General features: G+C 42.5%; 1 long non-coding RNA gene across 1 annotated transcript; it reads right to left on the reverse strand.

Annotated features, from left to right (window-relative positions):
* Window positions 1–2,162: 2,162 nt before the first annotated feature.
* On the reverse strand, window positions 2,163–16,646 carry LOC138265209 (uncharacterized). The gene is made up of 3 exons (XR_011199313.1): window positions 16,498–16,646; window positions 7,968–8,156; window positions 2,163–2,224 (listed from the first exon to the last, which is right to left on the reverse strand). It is a non-coding gene; the product is annotated as an uncharacterized lncRNA (long non-coding RNA).
* Window positions 16,647–23,587: the final 6,941 nt, after the last annotated feature.

A 23,587-nucleotide genomic window follows, 5' to 3' on the forward strand; every position in this document is an offset into this window, starting at 1 on the left:
CAGATTTACAAAGTTATGGAAACCTGGGAATGCATCGAAACCCTATGCCACCCCAGGGGTGTTGTAGAAATGTCGTCACATGGAGAAATATCTTTACTCCCCGTTTTTTCCTCTTTCTATGTCTGCTGCATTTTGCATCACACGTAGAAATAGGAAAACACCTCTTGGGATTTTTTTTGTGCCGGAAGGTGCCCCTTTCTGCACAAAAACATAGCAGCAATTTGTGCACCAGTGCAGGGGAAAAGGACAAGAAAATGCTATGTCTCCTAGATTGGGCGCATTCCTGCACTTTTGTTTTGACACAGGGCAGCACAGGGCAGCAAGAAGGGTTGTGGCACTGCCGTGCGCCAAAACATTGTAAATCTCACATTAAGGACCAAACTGACACTACAAAGCAAAGACAATCTATTGTTTTAGAAATTAGTGATCTTGCCAACGAGTGGTGGGAAAACAAATTCACTGAAAAGAAACATAACTTCATTAAAATGAACCAGGAGTTTTAAATTCTGCTATAGTTAAATTGTGATTGACATTTGGCAACGATAATTGAAAATATAAGTCATAGCGACATCTACCATTGTGTCTTATATAGTTGTGCATCCTGTACAATCTTTACAGATTATCTGGCTTGTCCCTCTGTTGATTGCCCTGTTAGTGATGATTTACTAGAGGGTGCTGGATTTTTGTTCTGGCTTAATGTATTTATCTTTCTTAGAAGCTCATAGTGGGTTTTGTTTGATGAGGCTCCTTGAAGATTTCTTCTTCCATGAGACACTGATTTATGGACACCTACCAAAGGCATGCTAAGCTTATACTTTGAGAACCGAAAGAAACAGAGACGACTATTCAAGATAAAGTGGAGAGGTGAAAACATCCCTGCTGTTGGGAAACAGGGACAGTTGCTAAATCCCTTAGAACATTGTTTAAGGACATGCTCTAAGTACAGTGTAGCAAAGCTCTCTGGACAGACCCCCAGGTGAAATGGGCTTTGACCTTCCATAGACAGCCAGTATTGTCTGCTGGAGAATATGCTTCTTAGTAATCTGTGCGCCTGAAGTTGAACGGGCCCCACAACAAGAAGAGAACCGGTCACTAGTTAAATATTCCCTGCTTACCAGCTATGTACAAGATAATATGTGTGACCCTGTGCAGGCTTTCCAGAGGCCCCTACAACGTTTCCTGAAATTACTGATTTGCTGAGGGAGTTCAAAGACAGCATCAGAATAAATTAAATGCCTTTGGCTATGAATTGTGTTGGACTTGTGAGTTATTGTAAAGAGTAAAACCACCTTTGTAGATTTTGAAAGTCTAAGGTGACCCTGGAGACTCCATCCTTACATCCTAACAACTCATTTAGTTTGGGTACATTGTCTTCTTGTTCTGAAACAAATGTAACTTTCACTACAGCTTCTTCACTGAGTGTGCATTCTGCAGCACACATAGCAGAAGCGAAAGGTCATGAATGATTGTTTATGTGCAGGAAGGTGTCCAATCCATTCCAAAATGACGCTTTGGTACTTCTATGTGTGCTGCATCTTGCAGCACACATAGAAGTGCCAAATAGCCATTTTAGATTGTTCATGTGCAATAAGGGACACCTTCTTGCACATAAACAGTCTATCCCCTCAACGCAGCCACCCTTGCACTATGGTGCAGGAATGCCGCATTGGTGTAGGCAGCTTAATTAAGAGTCGGTGCAGGGGGAAACTCAGAAGTGTATCTTATTATTATAAATGCAGTGAATCCCTGCCTTTCAAAACTGGCGGAGTGTGGTGTGGCAGATTTTGCCGCAGCACTGCACTGCGTCAGTTTGTTTTAAATCTGGCTCTTGGTGTGCTTCTGATCCCGCATGCATTGTACATACAACACAGCTGCAATGCTGCCAGTAAATATTCAAGCGGCCAGCCAGATGGCTCAGTGGTGATAGGGGGTAGTATTTATTTGTTCAGAGAGGCTGAATGAAGGATCTGTTGCTAATCTTTGACTTTGTAAGCCGATAAGGGTGCGTAGGGGGACAACAAGGAGGCTGTTGTACTTATCAAGATTGCTCAATACCAGATTGTTAAGGATGGACTTGGCAATCTGGACAACTTTTCTGAATCAACTTGACCTTTATTGTACTCTTTGAATTGAGATATTGATATTATATTTCCCAGTCATACCTTTTCCCTTTTGTTGGAATTAGCCCCCAGAGGTCCAGACCTTCTTCTGTTAGGGTTCCAGTCTATGGATTAATGGACATCAGCACATGAAAAACAGAAACAACTCATTTTAAAATCACCAGGTAAGTGTGGTGGGAAACAATAAATGTATTCCCACCTCAAACAAATCAAATGCATGTATTTCCCTATCTACAATGTATTGATTGACCATTTAGCCTCAGCAGGTATGGAGTGCTGTCAAGCCTTGCCCGCACCCTTCCACGTATGTATAAAGGCCTTATTGGACCATCCTTGGGGACTTCAAGTCAAATTCTTTCAGGATAGTGCGATACTGAGGGATTCTGCTGGTGAAGTTGAGTCTTAGGAAGCTTGAAACTCAGGGAGACATGCACTGAGAGGGAACTATTGTTTGATATTAAGGAGACCCTCAAACCGTGCCCAGGGCTCAACTGGAAGACTGAGGAGACCATCAGGTTGTGGCATCCTGGAGACCCTTAAGAGGTGGCTAAGGGCTTGAATGGAATAATGAGAGCACTTTAGGTAGTAGGATACTGAAGAAATTATCAGGTGAGACTGGAGAGCTGAAATAGAATACTAGGTAGATCATTTGTTTATGGGCTATTGAAGAAAAACACTTGTGACTGCATACAGATGAGCTTAGAAGACCCCTAACTGAGGCGTTGAACAGGACCTTAGGCAACGGGATATTGAAAAGAACTTCAGGTGATTGGATGTAGAGAAAAACCTTCAGGTGGCAGAATATTAAGGAGACTTGGGGGTCATGGAATATTGAGGAATTCCTCAGGCGGTGCACTAATGAAGAGAACGTCAGATGAGGGAATACAAAGGAGGCCCACATCTGGCAGTATCCTGAGAAGGCTATCACATGTACTAATGCTGTATAAACCCACGGGAGGTCTGGTATCAAGGAAACTCTCAAGTAGTGGAATACTTCACATGAGCCTCATCACAGTTCATTTGTCTCTGCTGTTTTCATCTCCTTAATATCCAAACAGTTGAACTGCTTTGCATGTTCTATTCTAGGATGTTTGATAATATATGTTTATTCTACAATACTAATAAACCTGTGTTTGTGCAAAGTTCCTCCTGCATAGTTAAATCATATCACATGAAGCATAATGAAGTCTAAGCAGTTAGCCGAGTGTGTCAGCAGAAGCCATGATCTCCTATAATGAGCAGCATACCCACTGTGCTCTGTTAGATCATCAGCTTTCAGCTCAATTTTGATTTCACCTAGTGTGTTGTTAAGTTGATTAAAAACATTTTAATAAAGGTTTGTAAACATGTTCATAACATCTTCATTAGAACAACTAACTTATTTGAGAATATTAATGGGAAGGAAGATCAACAGTTCATTATCAGGGAGACAATATCATTTATGTTATCAATAATGTTATATTTATATGGTGCAGTAAGAATAGTATAGTTTGGATTACTTGAATATAGGGTCTTGACATGAGTTTTCCATTTTGCCTAAGGAATAAAAAAAAGTTGTTTGATGGTCTATTTGCAATTGTTCAAAATTCCACCAAGGACCAATGTTTTTTAGATTTGTTTGAGTTGGAGTTAGTCCATGCTTCTTCTTTTTCTTGTTTGCGTTTTTTTTCCGTTAAGCACTTGCTTGTATTGAAGATTTGCATATTTAATTGGAATGTCTTAATCAGATTAGCAAAGATTCCTAGGTAGCTGTCTTAATTCTGCGCAGGACTTTTGCTTAGTTCTTCTTTAAGTCTGGTAGTGAAACATACTGGCCTGCAGGATTTGAATCCATCCTTCTCAGATTTTTCATGGTGTGCTCTCCTTCTCTGTTCTAGTTGCTTGCACTACTGTTTGGTCATTCTGAGGTTGTATGCCTAGGCAGTGATCCAATCATTAAGCTTGTTGATGTTGCTTTATATTTGCCCTGTGAGCTCTAGGGGCTTATTGTGGAGGGGGGAAGCCCAATCCACAATTAGATGGTTGCAGCACTATCAAGTTGTGCCTGTCACTGTATGTATTCTGTGGTGAGTGATGTTGATTGTGAAGTTGACAATGGCATGGTAAGTCCAGGTGATGGATGAAGGTGTGTTGATCATTGTGTCACTTAAAGAAGTAAAAACAGGGCATCAAGGATGTGTCCAGTGGCATGACTGGGGGTTGAGACCTGTTGGGTGAGTCTTAGGTTTTCTATCAGTGCGACTGAGTTTGAGTCAGTATAGTCTTCTAGGTTAAAGTTGAGATCTCCCTTGAAGATATAGGCCCTGGAGTGGAGTTACAAAGTTTGTTATGTTGCTGGTGAAGTTGGCTCAGGATCCTGGGGGTCGGTAGACCTGGGTTCCACTCAAGGAGAACTTGGCTGTGATTCACAGTTTCAAGTTGAGGTTTTCAATGTAGTCGGTTCTGGTTTCAGTGGAGGATTGTAGCTGATGATGTCCTTTTAGATGATGGGGATTTCTCTTGCTGGTCTGTATTGGTTGTCTTGTCTGATGATCTTCTACCTAGCAGGGATGTCTGTGCTGTGGTGATATCTGGTTTTCAGTCTGTTGTCAGCCATGTTTGCATGAAGAACAGGAGGATTGAGGCAGCATCGTCCAGCAGGCCCCAGATCACTATGCTGTGTTTGTTGATCGAGTTGGTGTTGAGAATCATGCATGATATCAGGGACTGCTGTGCCAGTGGGTGTTATTTTATTTGCACTTGAGTGTGTGGAGTATTGGTTGCTGTTGGTGTGGTTGTGGTGGGTTTTGAAGAAGTGGGTGTGGTGGATTCAGGGGAAAGCTGCTTCGGTGATGTGTGGTGCAGCAGCACTATGACAAGCTTCTGCAGTGGTTGGTGACTTGGTGAAACACAGTTTGGTAATGGTGGGTCTGGGTTAGACCAGGGTTTCTGGCATGGTCTAGCCACTGATGAATGCAGACGTGTTTGCCTTCAGTGCAATTTTAGGGGGCCAGCACTACACCCTCTGTGAATGTCCATGCTGGCTCCACCATTAAGTAGCTCCTGGGAGTGGTAATGAGTGCAGAGGGTGGTGGGCAAGGCTGGGAGGGTTGTGGGAAACAGTAAAGCAGGAAAAATCATGAGGTGTGAGAAGCTGGAAAGGAGCAATGTGGAGGAGGAGGGGAGCAGAAAACAGGTCGTAAAGGGAAGAGAGTCGGTAGGCACAGAAACATACAACCTTGGCAATACAAACAAGGAAGAAACAGTGTCAAATCAAATAGGCACAAATGAGAACGATTGGCAAGACAAAAGGCACAAAGCATTGGCACAAAAAAGGCACAAAAGAGGAAGTCTGACAAGTCAACAGGCACAAAACAGTGGCAATAAAAACTAGCACTGACAAAGCCAATAGGTTTCCTCTATGCAAGATCTATTGTCTTTGTCAGTGTTTGTTTTTTTTACATGTTGCAAAGCTAAACCTTTGGAGGGTCAAGCAACATGAGGGAGTGAGGGGGGTCTGAAAAAAACACAGATAGTGGGAGCAGGAAGGGGGTTGCAAAAAGAAACTGCAGATAGCGGAAGGGAAAACAAGGACAGCAGGACACGGTGGAGGGAGGCAGGGAGGAGGACGCTGGGTGTGGGGTGGGAAACCATGGACAGAGTGAGGATAACCAGGGACAGCAGACGGAGGAAAAGGAAATGTGAAACCATGGGCATTGGGAAGAGGGCATGGGGTGGGAATAATGACAGGGTTGGGTTACCACAGACAGCAGGAGGAGGTTGGAGTGGAAAACCATGGACAGAAGGAGGGTGTGGGATTGGGAACCACAAACAGATGGAGGAAGGTGGGATGGAAAGTCACCTACAGTGGGAGGATAGCAGGGGTTGGGAAAGACAAAAAGAACAAGGAGATGGATAAAATGATTGAATTAATCTCAGCTACTGGCAATTGCTTCTGAATCCATAATTGTGTTGCCCACCTTGCCACCTTAGTTTGGACCCAGCTTTATGCAAATCAGTCTTGACCCTGCTTCTCATGGTAACAGCCCAGCCCAAACTCCCAGGCCAGGTCCTCTATGAACCAGAACACAAGCTACTGAGGATAACGTTTGCCCTAGTTAGGGCTCTTGAGCCATGTTCAGCTTGGTTCCAGTGGCACAGTGAGCCTGAGCCCCATGTAAGGGTATACCTGGCACACCTAGGGTGTAAAATGTAAAATGATCAAGGGATTAGGTATACTAACATTAAGAATACCAATTCTCTAATAGCTATTCTCTCTGAATCGCAATTAAGAAATTGGTATTCCCAATGTATGTAACTCTTTTGAGTTTTATTCACGATTCCTAGTGGTCGCAAATAGATCTATCTCATGCTTATTAATGAGGTAGGTAACAATTTACAAACCATTTGGTATCACAGCCATCAAAGGGCTGGTGGCCTGCTGTAGTCAGCAGACCACCATGTCAATGATTGCTTATTAATACAGAAATCTTGCCTTTGTTTTAAATGCAGACGAGTTTCCTTGAAGGAAAACAAGATGCATTTAAAAAGAACAAAATTGAACTTTGCAGTTTCATTTTTCAAGAGAAGGTAGTGGTTTGTGGGACAACTGCCTGCTATTACAAAATATTATTATTTGCCATCTCAAAGGGGAAGGGGTCCAGTCCCCATTGCAAATGCATTACCACTATACTTCCGTAGTTGGTAAATTATTAATATTTAATATTAAGCATCCCAATACCCCTTCCAAATACTAAATCAGTATTTTGGGAGCAATCCAAAACTTTAATTTAGTAGCTTGCTACTGAATCACAGTTTTGGCTTTATACATGCCAACATGCTTCTTTCCAGTCGCAAATGGGCAGATTCCCCAATTAGGCCCATTTGCAACCAGAAAAAAGATTGATACATGTGGCTCAATTGATGGCTGTAACCTAGAATTAATCTCAGCCACTGGCAATTGCTTGAGGCCATGTCCTAATCCATTGTTTTCTTTGCCCACCATACCACCTCAGTTTTGATCCAGCCATATACAAATCAGTCTTGACCCTGCCGCTCATGGAAACGGTCCAGCCCAAACTGCCAGGCCAGGTCTTCCCTGAACCAGAACACAAGCAACCTAGGACCAGTTTTGCCCTAGTTAGGGCTCTTCAGCCAGGTACAGCTTTGTTCCAGTGGTACAGTGAGCCTGGGTCTCACGTCTGGTTGGTAAACCACAGATAGCAGGATGAGGGTGTGGGCTGGAAAGCCATGGACAGCAGGAGGATGGTGTGGTTGGGAACTCGCAGATAGCAAGAGAAGGGTGGAGGTGGAAACCACAGACAGCTGCTCCACAGCAGAGACATACTCAAAGCCCCAAGATGAGGCTTAAGTGAGGAGGAGGCTCTGACCAATAAGAAGCAAGGAAGCAAATGTGATGTGGTATCCATCCAATGGTAAGCAACGGTATGTAGTGGATGAGCTCTAAGCCTGGTTTAACCTTTTTTTGCAAAAAAAGTTGTAAGCACAGCACAAAAACTGTGAATGTGAAGCCTAAAAAGGGCAAAAGAAACAGTGGCAAAACAAAAAAGGGGAGAAAAATGCTGAGAAAAAGAGGTGCAAATGAAAGTCACAAAACAACAGTGTCACAAGAAAGAGATAGAGAAAAGTGTGAAAAGAGAGAGCGAGGGAAAGTTGGTTAGGGAGAGAGAGGAGCTAGGTGGCAGCCTTGAGGTACTGGAGCCAGGTCAAATAGAGGCCTTGACCAGTTGGAGAATCTGCCACAGGTAAGTCCTAGTGGACTAGGGCTACAATATGCTTAATCAGGCAGAGAGGAAAGAAAAACAGGTAAGTAAGTGAGCACAACCCATGATGGAAGCATATACATACCTTGTCAAAGCAGACAAGATTGAGCCAGCCACATAAACCTATCTTCTTAGGGCTGATACTGAAAATTCCACCTTTTTTCAGCCTCTTCTGAGCATACATGATACCCACTGCCAGACCCGCCGGGAGCGAAGGGGGAACGATAGTGGTCACTATAAAAAGTCCACGTACCACTATGTCACCCGCAGATACCTAAGGAAAAGAAAACTCATTTCAGAAACTACCAATGGCATTCAACACCTTATATATGATGTAAACATCAGAAAAATCCTCAGCAAAACAAAAATATACTGTCTGCAATGGAATGTGTTTATGAATATTAGAAATAAAGCAGAGTACTAAAAAGTAAACCAACATTCTATTTACATTGTGGTTGAAGGTGCAGTGTTCTCACCCTCCATGGTTTTGAAACTGGGCTAGCTTCTCTAACTGCAAAGCCTACAAACAGAAAAGGATTTAAAAGGCTCCCTGTGCTAAGCAGTAACTTTCTAGCAGCCATATAGGGCAGAGGGTTTTTTGGACCATGTCCCCTCCGCAGGGTCACCCCGAATATTTAGTCTTTAACCCACCACTTTTTTGCTGAATTCGTTTTTGTTGAGCTTAGGACTCTGTGCCGTTTTCCAGTGTTAACCAGTGATAAAGCATGTGTGCTCTCTCCCCAAAACATGGTTAAACTGGCTTATACCCAAATGGCATAGTTAATTTAATTGTAAGTCCCTTGTAGGTTGATATACAATGTACATAGAACCTGTAAATTAAATGCTACCAGTATGCCTGCAACCATTCTTGTGTCAACCACTTAAGTAGCATTTTTAATTTGTCCCAGACCTGTCATTGCAGATTGAATGCAGTTTTAAACTTCCATGTTGATTTAGCATTCAAACCCGTTGCCAAGCATTAGAATCCCCTTTTATTATATATTTGTTACCCTTAAGGTGGTCCCTAGGCAGCCCATAGGGTAGGGTGCTGCATAAATATATGTTTGGATATTAACTTTTAAGATTTATATGTCCTGATATTGAAAAACACCTAAATTAATTTTCACTACTGTGAGGCCTACCCATCTCATGTTGATTCCTTATTATATTTAATAATCTGTAATTTCTAATTGGGAGCAAGTAGCTAAATCATGTTTGATGTCTTTGGAATTGTAGTGAAATAACCATTTACTGTTAAGGTAGGGATTTTGATAACACATTTAAAAATGCCACGTTTAGAAAGTTGCCTTTTTTCTGCCCTTAACTCTTTTGTACCCATATACCATCCTGAGTCACATGACTCTTTGTAGCTACAAGTTAGACTTTATTAATTCCTCCAAAGGAAAGGACATCTGCTGGCATAATGGGGTGGGGAGGGCAGAGCTGAGCACAGTCCCACTTGCAACTTAATAGCCTGTGTCCTGTCTTCACATAAAGGACCTAACGACCTCACACTATCACTTTAGCCAGCCTGGAACCGAGGCAGAGGAGTCAGGAAATCCCATACATTTAAAAACCACTGCCTAAAAGCTTCTCCCACCTTCCAGTAGGGAGACACCAGTGTATAAAGAGGGCACCTCGGACACCAACTCTTCAGTATACTTCTGTACCTGTGGATTCTCTGCCAGTAAAAAAAGATTGCTGACCTGTTGTCCTGCTGTTCTGCTACCGTCTGTCTGGGCACAAAGAATAGATTGTCATCTGTCCCAGGACCTCCATTGTGACTCGAAAGGGCTAGTTTGCTGGAATCTAGTTGAGAGCCACTGGGACAAACAAGGTTTACTCTATCGTGAACCCACACCTAGACTGAGCCTGAGTGAGTCCCTGGCTCTCCAAGTGATGTCCGATCAGTCCTGGACCTTTGGACATGGGGCTTAATGCACCCAAATATCCCAAATCCAAAACAGAGGACTTAAATGAATTTTGGCCCAAAAGTGCTATGAGAACCAGAAGGAGACAGGAACCAACCTGCACACCTACCTTTCTGTGGTGCATCACCATTGGATTGACTTTGAATCTTCTCCTGCTACGTTCTTCTCCACAGCAGCAAATCCTTTTCAGCAGTCCTTTGCCAAAGGGGTATCCAGTCTTGTGGAACTTTCTTCAGCTATAGCCCTCTGCCTTGTCCCACTGAAGATGTTCGACTTCCTAATTTAGATCTTGGCAGAATTGGCCCCACTGTCATTTTACCGTTGGATTTCCCACCCACAACCTTGTAGGTCAACTATTCTATTTAGATGTTGGTGGTCCCATAAACGAAAGACTGCCTGTGTCCACCAACTCCGCCAACAATCTTCACCCACATTGATAGCACAATTGGATATAGTGGGTGGCTGCAGAGCTCCAGCTAGTTTTCCCACCGAGCCAATTACAATATGCCTTCCCGCCAATGCAAGTGTGGCGGTGTTACCTCCACACCTGAGTTGGTGAATAACTACATTCTTTCCTGTTTCCACTTCTGATTTTGACTGAACATGAATGGACAAGACCTGCCGTTGCTGCTGCCACTGGACCATGGAGGACACACAACTGTGTGGTTGCTGGACTTCTAGGTAAGCATTCTGCTGCACTTGTGTATGTTGTTTGTCATTGCACATGAGCTCCGAACCACTGCTGTCTTATACATGTGACAGTCATTTTTAGAAAAATACTTGGGACAAACATATGTCTTGAAAACATCTATAGAAAACATTGATGGGGACACACTGTTATGTGATACAAATCAACCACATACCCACTTGTTATCTTGGTGTCAGTAATAATTTGGAAATGCTGGCACCACAATAACAATGACATCACACTTGTCAACCATGTCCATGTATGCACATTGCAAGGGGACCTGAACCTGTCATGCTATGTTTCTAGTAGTGTATGTGAGTCAGTACTGTATGTGTGTCTGAGATTGTATTGGCTGGTTGAAGTGGAGGGAACTGGAGTGGGCGATGTGGTTGTGCCATGGGCCTGATTTTGTTATGTATGTTTGGTTGTGTTGCTGTGTTCAACATTCAGGTGAGCTTTTTGAGTGGTGGTTGTTGTATTATGTGTAGTTGTGCTTTTGTATAAGTGTTTGTGTAGATGACTGTGTAGTTGTGTTGGTTGTCATGGTTGTGTTGTGTGTGAGTGAAGTGTCCATAGTGTGTGTATGTTGTATCAAGGATGTATGAAAATGTGTGTTTTTGGCATGTACATGTCGTGCTGTGGTGGACTGGCAATAGGTAACAGTGTGTTGTTTATTGTGTTGTGCAGGTGGTCACAGTCTCCCTCTGTCTGCAAACTTCCACCAGTATACTACCTGCAGAACTCTAACATCTAAATATGGTTGTTGGGACCCTGTCAGCCTGATGGCTAGGAAGAGCACTCTGTTGTGGTGGTCAATGGCTCATCTACAATACATTTAAATACAGCAGTCGGAACACAATCAACTTGATGAAGTACTCAGGTCCACCACTGAGGTGGATTAGCTGTATTACTGCCAAGATCTACATCAGACCCTAGGTCCGAACATAGAAATCATCCCAATGGCTTAGACCCAGGGCTATCCGAAGATGATGCTCCCATATCAAACACCTCCGCAGCCTTGCCCCAACTGAAGTTTGAAGGTAAGCACTAACCATACCTAAACCACTTTGTATATCTGAATCGAGTTCCATCAGGGTCGGCCACATTTGCTGACTTTGGCTTGGTCTTGCACATCTAGATGGCCATGGTTGGTGCTTTGATCTTTTAGATACTAGTTTTGTACTAAAAACTGTAAAAAATAATCACTTCTGTTCCACTCATTGAATGTTTGTTGTTTTTGTGCCACACAATTTATTAAAATGCACTCTATCTTTCTAAATTGATGCAGGATTTTTCTTTTGTTCTGTTTTTATTTTGCTTCTGATCATATGCTGTATAAATGCACATCACAAGTTAAGCCTCCCTGCTTTTTGTGCTAAAATACATAGAGTTAAGGACCAGTTGATTTCTTGACTTTTTTTGGTTAACTCTGCAAGGAAATGCATCTGTTTGCTTACACCCCAGCCAACCAAGAACCCAATTTAGCACAGGGTGGCAGCAGACTACATTTCATTTTTCTGGGGCAGCTTTCTTGATCTCTTTTCCCATCTACAGGACATCCCGTGGCAGGATTTCTGGCAGCAGACTAAGGAAATCACACAATTCAGGGACAAGTATTGTGTTCCCTTCCTGCACTCGTTTGACAATGGGCAATACCATTTTTTGTCACCCAATGGTGGGCAACTTTAACCTATCTGGGTCTCAGACAAATGTGTTTTGGGTTATGTACATAGGAGGAACTAAATCTTCACTGTTCCTTGTGTTAACATCTCTAGCAAGTGCATAACTTATGTTAGTTACTCTCCATGGAATCATAGACCAGAGACAATGATTCATAAGCTGGATAAGAAGCGGAGAGTGTAATTAACGACTGTTTAAGCCAAGTAAATGTGAGCAATGTAGCTTTCAGCAATGTCCAGCCTAGCTCATCCCAACAGGTAGATAAACCTCCTGTCTGCTTCTTATCCTTGCTTCACACTGTAACAGAACTTTGAATCCTGATATACAAATGCCTGTCCTCTAAACCATCTAACTGGCGGAGACAATCTCGGTGTCCCAGATCTTGCTAGTACTGATGAAGCTTTAAGAATTCAAGCAAGGTTGAAATGTCATCAACAAAATACTACACACAAATTTAATGGCTGGATGTTCCTGAACCTAAAGTAGGCCTCAAGCAAATATTTAGTCCAAATTAAATAATAGCCTTATGTTGTGTATTGTTGTTTACACACACTCTAAAAGTTCTTTATGAACATCATTTTATTTTTAACTGTGTATTTTGTCCTTGGGCAGGAAACACCAATAACTGCTGTACTGTTTCCTGTGGCAAATATGACGTGTTTTATGTCATAATAAAAGCCTTCTGTGGTTTATGGAAATGTTCTGTTATTGAGGTTTTAAGGCTAGATATTATTTTATTTTTCTCATTTGATGTGTTCAGTGCTTAATTCCCCTTAACAATGCTATTGCACTATAGCTGAGCCCCAAAGTGAACTACTGATCTAGAACATGTGACAGCAAAAACCTGGCGATCCTCAGGAGCAAAATAACGAAAAGATACCCCCACACCAGAGAAAATTCTGAGGGTCTCAGAGTCATTAGTGTTTTTGAATTACTGAAACACGTTTCAACTTCCGATGATGATTTACTCATGTCATCATCACAAAAATGCTCGTAAAATGCATCACAGAACTAAAAGGCTATTTTTTAGAAATAAAAAAGGACTAGTAAAACAGCCAAGGCAAGCATTTGATGCCCATATGAAGGTGGAGGTCTGTTTTCTCTCATTTTTGTAGCATATTATTGCCAATAAATAGGTAAAAACATATTTCACCATAACACCACTATGACAAAGCCAGGCCTAATGCCTTTCCCAATGCTCATTGTCAATCTTCGAAACTGAAAAGCGCGGAAGCCACATCCTCTTCTTGACACTGACAAGCAGTTCCTTCTAGTGCAAAATAAAACTATTCATAAAGAAAATGGGAGAGAACACTACAGACCAGTTTTTGCACTGTCAATTCCCTCATCAAGTTGTTCACCCCTCCAGGGAGCTGATGGAGATCTTGAAGAGAAATTGGGTGTCTTTATCCATTGGTATCTGGAGTTTCCTAAAATTATCCTCAGTTGACCATATCTTGCCCAGGGCTGGCCAAAACATAACCTACCCTATGTAATTTGCTAATTTCATGAATTTCACGTTACACATCTAGCACAAAATTCCCTCATTTACACCATGACACCATTTTGAATAGTTGTATACCATTCTCAGTAACAATTTACAGTGATTATGCATTTTGCAGTAAGACTTTACCCCAGATGCACTGGAACAATAAAAAGCGAGCAGCTGTTGATCACAATGCATTTGTTTAAATGCGCCCTTGAGCCAAACATTGCTCCAAGGATGCATCGTGTGCTAAAATATAGCACACAATCTCAGATTTTCATTTCACATAATTAGCCATAATTTCACATACTTTTGCAGCAATGTTGTGCAATTATGCAAAAGTTAATTTAATGTATTATGCACACCCTAATTCTGCACCTCAAACATTAATTTACCCAAAGGATACCTAAAAAGCTGCTAAAAATGAACTTACACGAAATACAAGTCTTAAGAACCACCTCAAAAGCCTTTTCTCAATACAGCTGATAAGGTTCTGACATCGTATTTGAAAATAACCTGAAAATCATTATTACCTCGCAAACTAAATCTTCATAATCCACACTGGACTCTCAACTTAAAATTGCAACAATACATTTTTAAATCCTCCAATTTCTCCTCCAAAGATGATTAATATAAACACCCCTTCAAATAAGTCTTTGGTGGCCATGTCTGTTTGGCCTGTGCTACACAAAGAAAGATAGGCAATCTTTGTTAGAAGTATTGATGCTGTCCTTGGTCATCCAAATATCTGATTCAAATGAAAGCTCAATGAAATGCCTAGTACCTGTTTTTTTTAATTTTAAATGTAGAGGGATAGTGGAATCAAAAAGTTGAGAGTTACTCTCAAATGGGGTATGGCATAAGAATCTAGCATGCGTAAGGATGCCTCTTTATCAAACTACTCATTTATTTGGGACACATTGCAGTCTGTGATTTATTCACTATGCTACCGCAGAAGTAGATCAGCCATAAGTCCACATTGTTCCACTTCCCACTAAAAGCCTGGAACGCCTGATCACATTCTACTTGTATCAGGACCATAATTACCTAAAGAAATATTTTTACCTTGTAGTGCCAGTGAGGTGCAACAGGGGTCTCATCACACAAAGAGCCACCTGGCTTGAATCCTGACTAAAAGTCCTTGACTGCAGGACTAAAGTAAGCAGAAATATAGATGACAATGTTACTTATAATAATTCCACATCATTGTGATTAATTGAAGCATTCACCCATCACTTCTTCTTCCTCTCTCCCGTTAATAAGTTGTATGCTTTGTAGGCAGGTACTGTGGACCACACAAAGTAGTGAAACAGGCAGCCTAAAATCAGGACTCTTGAAGGTCTGAGGATCCAACTATATGACCAGTTACAACTGCCAAGGATTGACACATTAACATTCTTATCTGATCGGAACCAGAACTGACAGACTGTAACAATGGTATAAGATATATCACTTTGTAAGCACAATTTATAGACAGGATCAGGTTATTCTATGGTGATTTCTTCTTTCTACTTATGAACACAATGAACATAAAGGATTATTCATGCGTCATCCTTTTTGTGTTTTTCTGATATTGTAGCAGGACCAGTGATTCAAGTAGAACCCAAACAGTTGTTGCCTATCATGGTGACTAGAAGTAGAATAAAACTAGACTTGAAGAAGGAACTACGGCCCTCATTATGACTTCGGCGGTCTTTTTGAAAGCCATGGGCGCCAGAAGACTGACAGTGCTGGCGGTCTTCTGCCCATCATATTACTAGTACTGCAGGATTTCTACCAGATTTTGGGCGTAATTACAGAAGTAGTCATGCTGACGGGTGGAGGCGCATGGGCGGTTCCACCACTGGCCCTGCCCTGCCATAAGGACTCCACCAGCCATATTGCAACCTGTAATACGGCTTGGCAGTGTCCTGATGGCAGGGCGCTGCTGGCGGTGAAAGCACCTGTTCCCGTTCCTTGCTTTACACCCTCCTCACCGGACAAGGTAAGTCGATCGTCTGACAGGGGAGGGGAGTGGGAGGGTGGGGGTGTTGTGTGTGTGAGCGGTTGATGTCTATGTGTGTGCATGTAAGTTTGTATGCCTGTGTGTAACCATGTTTAAATGTGTGTGTGAATGCCTGTGTGTATGCGTGTGTGTATGGGTGCGTGTATGCGTGTATGATTGCTGGAGTGAGTGCATGTATGGATGCTTGTGAGTGAGTGCGTGAATGGATGCTTGTGTGTGAATGCGTGTATGTAAGTGTTGGTGAATGAGTGTAGGCGGGGTGCCTGAATGAGTGCATGCGGGGTGCACGTGGGTGTCTGTGTGTGTGTGCCTGTGTGTGTATGCAGGGGTGGGGATGCTGTACTAGAAGGGGGTGGGGGAAGGGGATGATGTTCTAGAAGGGGGTGGGGTGAGTGGAGTTCTGGTATAGAGGGGGTTCAGGAGGTATTACGATTGCATGGAGGGGGATAGGCGAGTCGTCTGCCTGTGACAGGGAAGAAATTCCCTGCAGCCTTTCTGCCAGGTTTTTCGTGGTGGTGCTACGACCGCGGAAACCCCGGTGGAAAGGCAGCTCCTAATACCACTGGCGGTGTTCTGTGGACCACCGGGTCGGAGATGCTCATCTCTGGCCCAGTGGGTCCGACCGCCCTGGTAGTCTGAGCGGTGATGTGGAGGGTTGGCAGAGGTCAGCCCACCACACTCATAATGTGGCGGTCTTCACCCGCCAACCCATCGGCAGTGAGACTGCCACCGTGGCCCTGGTTCTCAAAAGACCGCCAGGGTCATAATGAGGGCATGTGTGCGCATTTTGTTATAAATACCACGTATATCTGAAATCCTACTTACCCCATTACTTGCAAGTACGGTCACCAAATAAATAATTCCTATAACAGAAATGAAGAGAAGACCAAGGATGAATCTGCCTGCATCCCTGTACAGCTTGGCATCAACCGGCTTTGAGTAAAGAATAGACCTCACCAAATCACCCTTCGCTGTGTTGAAACCTGAAAAGACAGATTGTTACAAATATGAATAGCACATTGGAATTTTCCTTGACTCTATATTACAGAATGATTTATATGTAAAGTTTACTTTGAAAGCTTAACTATCATTTTGTGTTCTTCCCTTTATTGCTGCCCAGTAGCTGTTTTGCCATATCCCAGACAGAACACATCAAAATCAGGTGCAGGGAAGTGACACCATAACCAATCTTATATAAATAGTAAGACAATACATAGACTATGTTGTTACATTTTCATGGCTGATAAGACCCAATTTCATGATTGTTATGAGGATTATTGCAAGGCATGTTGGTGAGTGATTTTGTGTTTCATATGAGAGTATTAACTTGTCTCCCGTTAGAGGAAAACTGCAGCTACCGTGGGGATTCCCCACTGCACATGATGACAATCTCCCAGCAAAAAGGGGGAAACATTGAAAACTGAGGATCCAACATGGCTCAAAGAACAAGCTTAAATTGCATTTATTACCATATCTTGCAAGAGTTGTTTCTCATGTGAGGGTTGTGCAATTCTAATACTGGGGCTTGTTTAGTGGTTCTGTCAGCAAATCTCATCAGCAAATGTGCTGCGAATTATTGATTCACAGAAGGTGCCACATTCTTTGATATGCTCGTTTGCACTATTTCTTCCCTTCCCTCCTTCAAGAAAGAACTGAAACAGCTATTTCTGACTGATCTTTGTTGACTCCCTTGCCCTAATGCACAGCCCAAGCAGACAGGTCTGTGATTGGCCCTGCAGATCATCAGGATAACCGTCTGGTACCTGCGCTTGTCATCGTCTTCACCATCGGCCCTATGCATGGGTTTTACTGAAATCAGGACCACTAGCTGATGAGCCTGGGTGTGGACTCATTCTCTGCATAGATGTGCAAGTGTTTTCTATTTGTCATTTGTCCTCAGCTGTATCGTCTCTATTTATTGTACAGGTTGATGTGCTCTGCCTATTCAGGTAACACTGTATTGTATATATGTTTTGTCTTAGAACATGTTTAAAAGTCCCGAGCTTGCATGTTTCAATGGGAAGCTTAATAAGCACAAAAGTAATGCTTTTTATTGAATTCAATATATTAGTTTATTTTGGGCACTGGCCCATAAAACAAATTGCACAGCAAGTAATACATCCATTTCATATAAAAGCAACATGTTAAAGTCTAAAGGTTATAAGAAAATGGAAAAAGAAAGAAACCTTCATATTAAACCTTAGATAAAATCGCCCTCACCATTAAATTCTCATCTTAAATAAAATCACTCAATGTTTTACATTTTTGGCTGTCCTTTTTCCTGATGAGCCAAACAGCATATAAATATCGACTAACCCCACAAACAGTTGGCTAGCTCAATTCAGAGCGCAGGATCCTATAAGCCTCTCGAGAATGCCTCACACCAATATTATTACATAAAAGGTTAAATCACAATCAACATGACTCATTGTATTTAGGGCAGAAAAACACAACATGTTCAATATTCTCGCGCTCATACCCACAATGCTGACGTCCAAGTGGGTTCGGTGAAATAGTTTTCCATCTGCTCACGAATTAATTGACTATAAGATTCCCAACCTGAACTTACCAAAAAAGCGTCAGAGAGACAGTAGGCTGTATAGCGTCCATATAGGGCTTCTTTTGAGGCTGCTGTTTTCACTCTAGGAAGTCCTCCATCAAACTGCCTGACTTAGCCTTATGAAGGCACTCCAAAATCCTCTTCTGCCAATAGGCAGTAATAAGCCTACCCCTTGCTGCTATACCAATCTCTTGGGGACTGAACGACTCTTCTCCCAGCCCCAGGACAACACAATGGTGCTTAACAAATATGAAGTAGGGAAAAGTATGGACCTTGCTTAAATTCATCACCTGCCTCACAGGCAACCTGTAAGAGTGGGCCTCTTCCATATACCATAGCCTAGCCCAGTACAGGAGTGGTTTTAAAGCTGGCATATCCCCCACTCACATAAGCCCTAAATCAAAACATAAGGGAGCTCCTGGGTAATATGGCCCTTATAAAGGTATTTTCTTCAATTATTAAAGCCTTGGTGTTCGAATGACCCCATACCTTTGCCCCATATACGGGAGCAGCCAGTGCCTTTGCCCTATAAATTTCAATCGCTGAGGATAGGGCTTTAGGGGGTTGTCGCCTGGACCCTCTTGATAATGACAGAAGCAGCATGTCCCAGCCCCACTCCACATTTTTCCATGTGGGACTTCCAGGTTCTAGATTCATCACATCTTATTCCAAGGTAATCAAAAGAATTGACCTGTTGTAACTGCTCACCTTCAAGCTAAATCTCCCTGTACACGATCTAAGCCAGTTGAGAAGCATGAATTTTGTTTTGGTGGTGTTGGCCTCTAAGCCCAGGCATCACAAAAATCAGCAAACTTACTTAAAAGGTTCTGAAAGCCAATCAGAGTGCAAGAGATCAAGAGCATGCTGTCGGCAAATAGCAAGGCGAGGAATGGTGTTCTTGCCAATTTTGGAAAATCATGAGCACATTCACGCAAAAAGTCAACAACCCCATTTATTTATAGGAAGAAAAGAGATGGCACCAAAATGCTGCCCTGGAGAACCCGATGATGGACTGGAATCCGTTCAGTGAGATCACCTTCCATCCCCCATCTCACCTGGGCTCTGGTGGTTCCATGAAGTCTTATCTAGGTGTCCAATAGATTCCCATCCATACGCACACTGGCCACTGTGGTCCACAGTAGCCACCTCAGTACCAAGGGAAAGGCAGCCTTTAGATCAACAAAGGCCAAATATAGGTAGTCCCCTGATCGCCTCAAATATTTTTATACATTTAGTTCAAACCTAAACACTTGGTCAACAGTGCTCACACTTGATCTAAACTCTGCCTACAAGGGAGAAAAAATCAAAGTCTCATCTATCGAGGTCTTGAGTCTACCCAATTTCTGACAGCAAAAGATATTCTGTAGATGGTCGATTAGACTAGTTGGATATTAATTATTTGGGGCATTTCTGTCACCCTTTTTATAAATAGATATAATGATTCCATAAACCAGGAGTCAGAACCCCCCCCCCAGTATGTGGTTAGTAAGTGGATTAATATAAGTGCCCCACACTAATAGGTCAGATCGATACCAGTCCCTGGGGAACCCATGTGGTCCAAGTGCTTTGCCTGGATGCTGTTAATTCAATACTCATATTATCCTTACTTTCAGTTATTTTTGCACACTGATTTTTATTTCTGTTGGTGCCAATTATCATCTTCTGATAACTCTGAAATGATTTTCTTAAGATGGAATAGCAAAGTGAACACTGTACAACATGTAATAAGACATAAGATTCAGAAGACAGAGCTGGGGGTCATCACCCTGCATTCTTGTGTTGTAATCCGAGAGAAGTGTTTTCTAATCCAATCAGTTCTTGAAGACTTAGGTCCTTATTATGAGTTTGATGGTCTTTTCGAAAAACCGCCGTGGTAGTGGCAACCAAAATACCGCCAACAAAGTGGTATTCAGATCGCCATATTACGAGTCACATACTAAAGTCCGCCCAAAAACATCCACAAATTCAAGACTGCCAGGCTGACCGAGGGCGGGGGAGTGGCAATACCACCACCAGCACTGCCATGTTGATAACATTCTGCCCTCCATATTATGAACCACAAAAAGCACAGTGGTCATTGCACGGCGGTAAACCATTGGCGGTGCGAACTTCCGCAGTCAAAAACACACCTCAGCCTGAGCACCACCTCATATTAGACAATACGAATACCCCACACCTGAGACACAGACACACATTAGACACACACACACACCACTATAAAACACCCCCCCACACAACCCACAATCCTTTGCAACTACAACCACAGACAGACACAACAAGGACCCACAAACTGATTCATTAGCATTGATATACTATAGGCATATATACTCTTCACACTCAGCACACACCATACAATTGCACCATAAAAACTATACACGCATATCACAACTGCACACAAACACCACAACACACAATCCTAAGCATTCCACACACCCCATCAAGCACCAAATACTCCACCCTTGCACACAATACCCCCAAACCACATCACTACCACTGTGTCCCCTCTAAAGCTCCCACGATTTACAGATGAAGATTTAAGGATCATGGTGGATGAAATCGTCAGGGTAGAGCCACAGCTGTTGGGAGTACAGGTCCAGCACACAATCATAGTTAGGAGAATGGAGTTATGGCAGAGGATTGTTGACTGGGTAAGCTCAGTAGGCAACCATCCACGCACAAGGGAATACATCAGGAAGAGGTGGAATGACCTATGGGGAAAGGTGTGTTCCATGACATCACAACACCAGATTGCCATCAACAAGACTGGCGGTGGGCCCCCACCTCCTCCCCAATAATACACATCATGGGAGGAGAAGGTCTTGGCCATCCTGCATCTGGACGGCCTGACTGGAATACCCGGAGGACTGGACTCTGGTAAGTCACTAGCACTCCCCTGGCACCAATGACTCCTATACCAAGCTGTTAAAGCAAGCGCCGAAGGCCAAGGAACTTATTTCTCCACCACTGGAGGCCCCGGTTGATTTTTCTGCTAAGGCAAGACTATCATCTGGTGAATTAGGCTCAGACTGTCACTCTAAGTGATAACCATTTACCTAATTTGGACTCAATCCTCAAACCCCTTTTTGTGGCTTTAGAGGAGAAAATAATATTACTAATTAATTCCAAATTTAAGCAGCTACAAGAAACCATTACTAAATTTTTGTCTCAGCAACCTACCATAAAAACCGGCATAAATTTCACTTCTTCTACTCAGGAATCGGTGTCTGATCCCAAAGTCTCACAGCAAGTTAATTGTTTAATGGATCACAATCAATCATCGGCCCATTGTATATCTACTTGTGGCTTTCACAATGGTTTATTAACAGTTTCTCTGCCCACCCAGACTAGTGACACGACTGCTCTGTTGAAACCTGATACAGCTTTTAAGCCCAGATCTTCCACCACTCTAAAGGAAGTTCTACAGCTCCCACCGGATAGCATGCCATATGTTTTAGTCTTAGCCAATGTGCCTTCCCTTGATTGCACCCAGAAGGAAGATACTCACGCTCTAATAAGGAAATGTACACATTGGATGAGGCGAAAATTTCAAGAAGGGTGAAGTGGGTAGGCTTGTCTAAAAAAATATATGAAGGTGATTGTATAGTGATTAACTTTGCAAACTCCTGCCTTGTTAATCACCTACTGGCGACACTGCCATTGTGTGCGAAAGGGGATGGTGGGATCAAAATTAATTCGTTAAGTTTCTTCTATGGGCCGACCACTTTATCACCTCTTTTTATGAAGGATTCCCATGGATTAAACGCAGTCCTGCCAAAGGCATCTTTACTGAAACCCACTCTTGATCTTGAGGGTAACCAAAACTTATCCACCCTTGATGTAAACGATTGACAAATGGAGGGGATGGGGTTTCTAAATGATATCACGCAGGAAAATGAGCTGGTGGGAGGGCATATACTTATGGAATTACCAATAGGGTCTGAAGAGCCAGTTAGCTCGTCACAGAATTTCATAGATACTGCCATAATCAAGGAGCCCGGGTTAATGCCCCAGGAAAGTACTGATTTTTTATCCTTAATTAGTTGGAATATTGCTGGGCTTCGATCCAAAGCTGAAAACTCAGAATGGTTGGAGTTTGTATCCACTTTTGACATTATTTGTCTTCAAGAAACCTGGCTTACGGTACCTTTTTATTTAGATGGTTATTATTCTGTGTCCCAGCCAGCTCTTCCATCTAGAGCGGGTAGAGCAAGTGGTGGGCTCTTGATACTTGTGTCACTATTACTTCCAAAAATTGAGGTCTCTCTGATTTGGTCTTCCATCTTTTTTCTGGTGATTTTATTATCAATGACCGGGCGTAAAGATATTTTACTCCTAAATTTTTATAATAATATTCCGAGTATTGCCCTGTCAGGAAGCCTCGAAGATCTTACAGACTTTTTAGACTCTGCTGGTAAACTACAGGACAGGGAATTTGACAGGATTTGGGTCGGAGATTTTAATGTTCAATTGTGCAATCACGAATTACCCCATTTATGTGGCGCCTCTATAGAAGACAGAGAGTCATTTACTCACTTTATCCACTCTAATTTAGGCAATGCCCTGAATACCCTTATCTATAAATTTGATCTTGTTTTTGCAAGGGACACAACAAATAGTCAGACAAGGGAAATACCCACCTTTACAGGGAGCATGAATGGTAGCATTATTGACTTTATTCTTATCTGCTCTTCACTTTCTCGTTTAATTGTGGATTTTAAGATTAAATCCCATTGTGCTAGTGACCACAATCCCTTGAGTATAAAATTAGCTTTTAAAACTAAATTTAAAGCTAATTTTACCTAGGACAGTATGCAAGGGAAAAGAGGCTTTGAAAAGAAATTTTGCCCCTCGTAAGAGATGGGAGAGAGTAAACCCTAATACCTTTCATGAGAACCTCATACTACAAAATAAGGCCCATATCAATACTTGCTTGTCTTTGCAATCCACTTGTGCCCACCTTATAACTGCTTTTGAGTGTTTAAGCCGTGCCATCTCTGAGACACTGATGTGTGCTGAACATCCTAAAGGCATAAAACCCCAACGCTGGTTTAATTCGGCCTGTACGGCCGCCCACAGAGATTTAAAAACAGCTATTTAATCTATACCATTTAGCCGTGACTTAGTTAAACAGGCTAGGGGCTGATATAAGTCAGCCCTCGAGGAGAGGAAGAATGAAATACGTACCAACGCATGGGAAGATCTCATGGCAGCTACAGAATTGAGGGATTCCTCTCAATTTTGGAAGGTGGTCAATCAATCATATTTTTCAGGACAGGTAAATAGGGAGGAAGACTGTCTGATACAAGAGGGGGTCTGGGTAGAACATTTTTCATCCGTATTTCAGTCCGCAAATAA

The sequence above is a fragment of the Pleurodeles waltl genome, chromosome 11 (assembly GCF_031143425.1).
Source record: "Pleurodeles waltl isolate 20211129_DDA chromosome 11, aPleWal1.hap1.20221129, whole genome shotgun sequence".
Taxonomy (NCBI): Eukaryota; Metazoa; Chordata; class Amphibia; order Caudata; family Salamandridae; genus Pleurodeles; species Pleurodeles waltl.